We start from the raw sequence: 6,981 nt of genomic DNA, 5'->3' as shown, positions 1-6,981 counted from the left end.
ATCACTCACGTAAATTGGCATAATTTTCTGAGTTACCTACAGGGAAAACAGCCCAGATTCGTGACAGCAAAGAAATCTGTTTCTGCGCAGTAATCCAAATCTAGTATGAACTTTTCTATCAACGACTTTACTTGGCACAACAAAACACTAAACTAAGATAAGGAGAGGTTGCTACAGTAGTAAACAACTTCCAAGACACAAAATAAAAACAAAGTACTGTAGGTAAAAACATGGGTTGTCTCCCATAAGCGCTTTTCTTTAACGCCTTTCAGCTAGGCGCAGAAAGTGTATATCAAGTATTATCAAAGGGTGGTGCATTCTCAGCGGGGTGTGGAGTTTTCTCAACCAGGCATAGTATATTAGATACATAAGTTTTAGCATCTCCCTTTTCATTAGTCTTAGGCGTGCTACTCTCATCAAACAAATTTTCAGGAACAAGCCAAGCATAGTTATTTTCTAGTGCATCATTCATAGCTAAGAGTTTACATGGTATTGGTGCTTTGATCTCCCCTCCATCATTAATATTATTAGTGTACTTTATTCTATCCATATCCATCTTTTCAAGGAGACTAACAAAATTGGTATAAGAACCAAGCATATTAAATTTAGCAAAGACCTTTCTAGCCTCTCTTGCTATACCACCAAATTCTCTAAGAAGGGTTTCTAAAACAAAATCTTTCTTTTCCCCTTCTTCCATATCACCAAGTGTGAGAAACATGTGTTGGATTATAGGATTGAGATTAACAAATTTAGTTTCCAACATGCGAACTAAAGCAGCAGCAGCAATTTCATAGGTAGGGGCAAGGTCTACCAAGTGTCTATCCTCAAAATCGTCAACGGTACTGACATGGTTGAAAAATTCCTCTATATTATTTCTCCCAATTATAGACCCACGTCCTACCGGTATATCTTTCGTGGTAAAATTAAAAGGAAACATGATGAATCAAGTAAGGTAAATGCAAGTAACTAATTTTTTTGTGTTTTTGATATAGCAAACAAGATAGCAAATAAAGTAAAACTAGCAACTAATTTTTTTGTATTTTAATTTAGTGCAGCAAACAAAGTAGTATATAAAACTAAGCAAGACAAAAACAAAGTAAAGAGATTGGGAAGTGGAGACTCCCCTTGCAGCGTGTCTTGATCTCCCCGGCAACGGTGCCAGAAATTTGCTTGATGCGTGTGGTTGACACGTCCGTTGGGAACCCCAAGAGGAAGGTGTGATGCGCACAGCGGCAAGTTTCCCTCAGTAAGAAACCAAGGTTTAATCGAACCAGTAGGAGTCAAGAAGCACGTTGAAGGTTGATGGCGGCGGGATGTAGTGCGGCGCAACACCAGAGATTCCGGCGCCAACGTGGAACCTGCACAACACAACCAAAGTACTTTGCCCCAACGAAACAGTGAGGTTGTCAGTCTCACCGGCTTGCTGTAACAAAGGATTAACCGTATTGTGTGGAAGATGATTGTTTGCAGAAAACAGTAGAACAAGTATTGCAGTAGATTGTATTTCAGTATAGAGAATTGGACCGGGGTCCACAGTTCACTAGAGGTGTCTCTCCCATAAGATAAACAGCATGTTGGGTGAACAAATTACAGTTGGGCAATTGACAAATAAAGAGGGCATGACCATGCACATACATATTATGATGAGTATAGTGAGATTTAATTGGGCATGACGACAAAGTACATAGACCGCCATCCAGCATGCATCTATGCCTAAAAAGTCCACCTTCAGGTTATCATCCGAACCCCCTCCAGTATTAAGTTGCTAACAACAGACAATTGCATTAAGTATTGCGCGTAATGTAACTAGTAACTACATCCTTGAACATAGCACTAATGTTTTATCCCTAGTGGCAACAGCACATCCACAACCTTAGAACTTTCTGTCACATCGTCCCGAGATATCAATGGAGGCATGAACCCACTATCGAGCATAAATACTCCCTCTTGGAGTTACAAGCATCTACTTGGCCAGAGCATCTACTAGTAACGGAGAGCATGCAAGATCATAAACAACACATAGACATAACTTTGATAATCAACATAACAAGTATTCTCTATTCATCGGATCCCAACAAACGCAACATATAGAATTACAGATAGATGATCTTGATCATGTTAGGCAGCTCACAAGATCCGACAATGAAGCACAATGGGGAGAAGACAACCATCTAGCTACTGCTATGGACCCATAGTCCAGGGGTAGACTACTCACACATCACTCCGGAGGCGACCATGGCGGCGTAGAGTCCTCCGGGAGATGATTCCCCTCTCCAGCAAGGTGCCGGAGGCGATCTCCTGGATCCCCCGAGATGGGATCGGCGGCGGCGGCGTCTCTGGAAGGTTTTCCGTATCGTGGCTCTCGGTACTGGGGGTTTCGCAACGGAGGCTTTAAGTAGGCGGAAGGGCAGGTCAGGAGGCGGCACGAGGGCCCCACACCACAGGGCCGCGCGGCCAAGGGGGGGCCGCGCCACCCTAGGGTGTGGCCCCCTCGTGGCCCCACTTCGTCTCCTCTTCGGACTTCTGGAAGCTTCGTGGCAAAATAGGACCACAGGCGTTGATTTCGTCCAATTCCGAGAATATTTCGTTACTAGGATTTCTGAAACCAAAAACAGCGAGAAAACAAAGAATCGGCACTTCGGCATCTTGTTAATAGGTTAGTTCCAGAAAATGCACGAATATGACATAAAGTGTGCATAAAACATGTAGATAACATCAATAATGTGGCATGGAACATAAGAAATTATCGATACGTCGGAGACGTATCAGTGACAAGACTAGCCAAGGAGCTTAGGATTCCTTCTCCACCAAGCCTGCTGCAAGGACATGCGGAGGGGGCTCCCAGGCTACAAGACAAGAAAATCCTGCGCCACTCGCGTCATGGCTGAGCTCACAAAGCTCCATCCTGAGGAGGCAAGATTCCTTTTCCCCTTTGGTGATTAAAGCAGGATCGATGAGGAACAGAAGACCAAGGCCCTGCCCTTGCCTCTTTAGTGAAAGGCACAAGCTTCCAACCGAGGCGTCATTGACGACCTCAGCATCTGCCATGGACCGACACTTTAATCGGTCATGGACTATGTCCATCTTGTAAAGGGCGGGGAGTTTCCTGCCCACAGTTTGGAGATGTGGGAACCCTTCCTCCTGAAGATATTTCGACGGGAAGAGGACCATCTCCTCTGTAAAAGGGCTAGCCTTGCTAGCGTAGGGGGACGATCCTGGGCGATCGCAAACCCTAGACACATGTACGGTCATCTTCTCCATTGTGACCTGCAATACATACACCGAGGCAGGACGTAGGGGTTTTACCCTTTCGAGGGCCCTGAACCTGGGTATCTCTCTGCAGTGCCCAATGTCGGTGAAGCGATGACGTGACCTTGAGTCCCCTGTGTTCGAACCTTTCGGGTTCGGTGATACCCGTGTTCCTTCGCGGACACGAATCTCCGGCAGTTGCGTATATTTCCTTTCTCACTTAGAGGAAAGGCAAAATATTGGTTTCTAGCATTTCCTCGGGGCACTATTATTTCATTGGAGGAATGCACTAATATTTTCATGACTACGTTTTTCCACCCAGCTAAGACTAGGTGGTGTGAGGTGTGCTCCTCCGCTGCCTATGTTGGTGGAGGTGTCCGTGGTGTGTGGGTGGGGTAGTGAGCGTGGTGCGGTGCGTGGTGTTAGGTGGCGTGGGCATGAAGTGTGTGCATGTGTGGTGGTGTGCGTGTGTGGGGTGGTGTGCATGGTTTTAGGTCTTTTCTTTTTGTGGCGTGGATCGTGCTTTCCTATGGATGTACTACTGCGCATTGGCCTGAATTCTAAATATCACCGGTGCACTCACCACTTGGTACACTGACAGTAAAATTTACCGCCAGTGTATCAAATAGTAGGTGAGTCGGTGGTTCTATGGACTGTGATCTGGGTGTTCATTACAATTGCCATACAAAACTACTGGTATGTCGACGATATGAGGATACAACCGACACACCAAATAAGTGGTACACTGATGCATCTAAAATGCATACATGAAATTTGTAGTTTATTACCACATATTCCTTCATATTTGCATCTCATATAAGGTTATATCAATGTTTTATATTGTTTTTCGGAATTTTCCAAGGACCCCCTTTATTTTGGTTTAACTCTGCGGAACCGGAATCTCCTATTTTGTGTATTTTTTACTTTTAGGGACCTATATATACAGAGTCAAATGGACCTAGGGTTTTTCGAGGATCAATATTTTACCAAGACTGATGATATGAAGCTTTGATATCACGGAAACAGAGCTCGAAAGGCAAAAAGCCTATGGATGGCATGGCCCACACCCCTGGCCGTGCCACCTAGGTGTTTCGCCTCCTCGAGCATCTTCATCCGTCCATCAAGAGCCCCAGATGATGGTCTTGACCTAAAAATGCCTATATAAAGGAGCCCCACCGCGTATCGGAAAGGGGCAGAGAATAGCTCAGAAACACCAAAATAGAGTCAGCACCAACAAAAGATTGAGGGGAACCTCTTCCGGAGCCGCCGCTGGAGAGATCTCCTACCCCTCAAAGATCTGCATCCACTCCACCATGATTAGAATGGACTAGTCCACCTCTGGACTATGGGTTTGTGGTCGTAGTTTGTTTTATCCCTCTCTCGTTTTATCATTGTATTAGCTCCGATGAGCTGCCCAATATAACTATGGTCATCTATGTAACCCCTTTGTAGTGGATCTCTTTTCTATGAGTTGAAATTTGAGATTGGAATCCTATTTTGTGTGAGATGTATAAGTAGATGCATATTATGTACCCTTCTTGAGTAATTATTTTGGTCCAACTTGTATGAGAGAAGATTGTGGGGAACATGTGTATTAGATGGAGTAACTTACACAAAATGGATAAAATGGATACATGTACTATAGTTTCATCTAGGGGCATTCTAGGTGGTCTTGTTAAATCAAGGTAGTATATTTGAGATCCAACCATTATATCAAAGTTCTTAAAGTCTGTTAATTCTTAAATACCAGATTGCTTGGAGTTTTCCCTTTCTGGAGGAGTATATAAGAGAGATGTGTTGTATCATCTCTATGTGAGGAGGTAATGGCCATATAAATACTTATTTCACAATATGATATTCCACCAACATAATATAACTTATGAATTTTTTAAGTCCATTACACCTTTATGAGAGAGTAGACAAGTGAAACCATGAATCTCGGTCCAATTTTAATCATCAGAAACACCAAACCAACAATTTTATCAACCTCTACAATTTCAGCACTTCTGAATTTCCAAAATCCAAAATACTAGTACCTTTTGCAAATCCAAAAACCCAAAAGAGTTTTGCTTTATTGTTTTACTTTTATTGCCTAGTATAGATTGCTTTACTTCTATTTATTTATTACTATACTCTTCATACTACTTACATAAAACTTTGTGCTTGACAACCACACAATAAAGTTGGGGACACAAGGCAATTTATTTTGTTTTGTAGATTGTTTGAAGAGGAGAAGGGGAGTAATTCTTCGCCAATTCCCCGAGAGTTTGATATAAACCCTCGAGTCACCCTTGTGAAGAAAAGACGCTTGCTACGACACTCTGCACTTGAAGTCTCAACATATTAGTACACATGGAGTTGTTGCCATCATACATCGGCGGTAAATAACGTTGGCGTATCATTTATTTGGTGCACCCGTTGTATCTTTGCCTGGTTGTGGACCTTCCACGACACTTTCGGTCGGCATATGTGCCATGCCAGATATTGGTGGAATAGGCTAATGGCCACACCATTAATAATATACGGTAGGCCGGGGACACCGGGCCCATACACTAGGGCGTGTCCCTACAAGGGAGAGACGGCGTGTCGGTTTGCATCTAACAAGGATTTTGCATGGGCCTCCACTTCATACTTTTCCCTTGTCAGGCCATCTCTAGCTAGCGTTTTAGTAAGATAAACTCTAGCAGACCCCGATATAGCGATATCCCCAACCTAGATATCACGGATTGGGTACTTACCACAACTTTAAGGTCTAGAAAATACATTGAGTAGATTAGGATTGGGTACCCAATAGAGCTTTAAGGTCCAGAAAATACATCGCGGAGATTAGAAGCTGGAAACGGAAACTACAAATTTGAAATTGATGTTTGCAGACTATTTTCGACATAGATAGCTCTTATTCATAGTTTATCATAGCAAATAGATAGCTCATCATTTCTACCTAGATTAAACCTAAATTTAGATAATAAAAAAGGACGTGGGGTCACAGGGGACTTCACTAGTGATGCCTCGACACGGTCTTCGGCTTGAGTGAGTAATGGAGGTGTGCCTGCTTGCGCCAATAGATGCTCCGTGCCTCATGACATTCGTAGGTGAAAATCTTCATCTCGTCGCGCGTGGCTGCGCCCAACGATCGTGCGAGGACCCACCACATCACCGCATCTTCGGCTTCGGGAGCGCTGAAATTCCCATCACTCTCTTTGTTTACCTCCTCTGCGTCCTCGCACCTCCGAATCGTCGTCGGCCTCCTCCTCCTCCTCCTCGTGCGAAGACACAGGGTACACAATGATGCACTAACGCTCGGTGGCCTAGGAGCTCTCCGCCGCAGGAGGGGAAGCGGGAGTGGGATACTGGAACCGTGTGCTGTACGTGTTGCAGCGAGCGCGTGCGCCTCCTGCGCTCTCCTGTGCACAAACTGAGCGTGGGTGCTCACTAACGCCGGGGCTGGAAGGTGCGCGACAGAGCCTGTCGATCCGGCCATGGGTATGCCAGATATGCTGTTAATTGCTCGCTAGAATGCATAGAGACAACGGACCAGCGGGCGATTTTGCAGCGGAGGAGGCGATGCATGGAGGTGGAAATGAGGATTTTCTACCCGATACCCCCATTGTCCTGGATATAGAATGCGTCGTTGTGTACTTGATAAAATTATCTGGCCGGCCCATTTTTGGGATCTGTCCTAGGCACAAAAATAGCATAAAACCGGATAACGGCATGAGTTTTTCAGTTTTA

This window comes from Lolium perenne, chromosome 7 (genome assembly GCF_019359855.2).
Source record: "Lolium perenne isolate Kyuss_39 chromosome 7, Kyuss_2.0, whole genome shotgun sequence".
Lineage (NCBI taxonomy): Eukaryota > Viridiplantae > Streptophyta > Magnoliopsida > Poales > Poaceae > Lolium > Lolium perenne.
Note: the sequence above shows the minus strand (reverse complement) of the source record.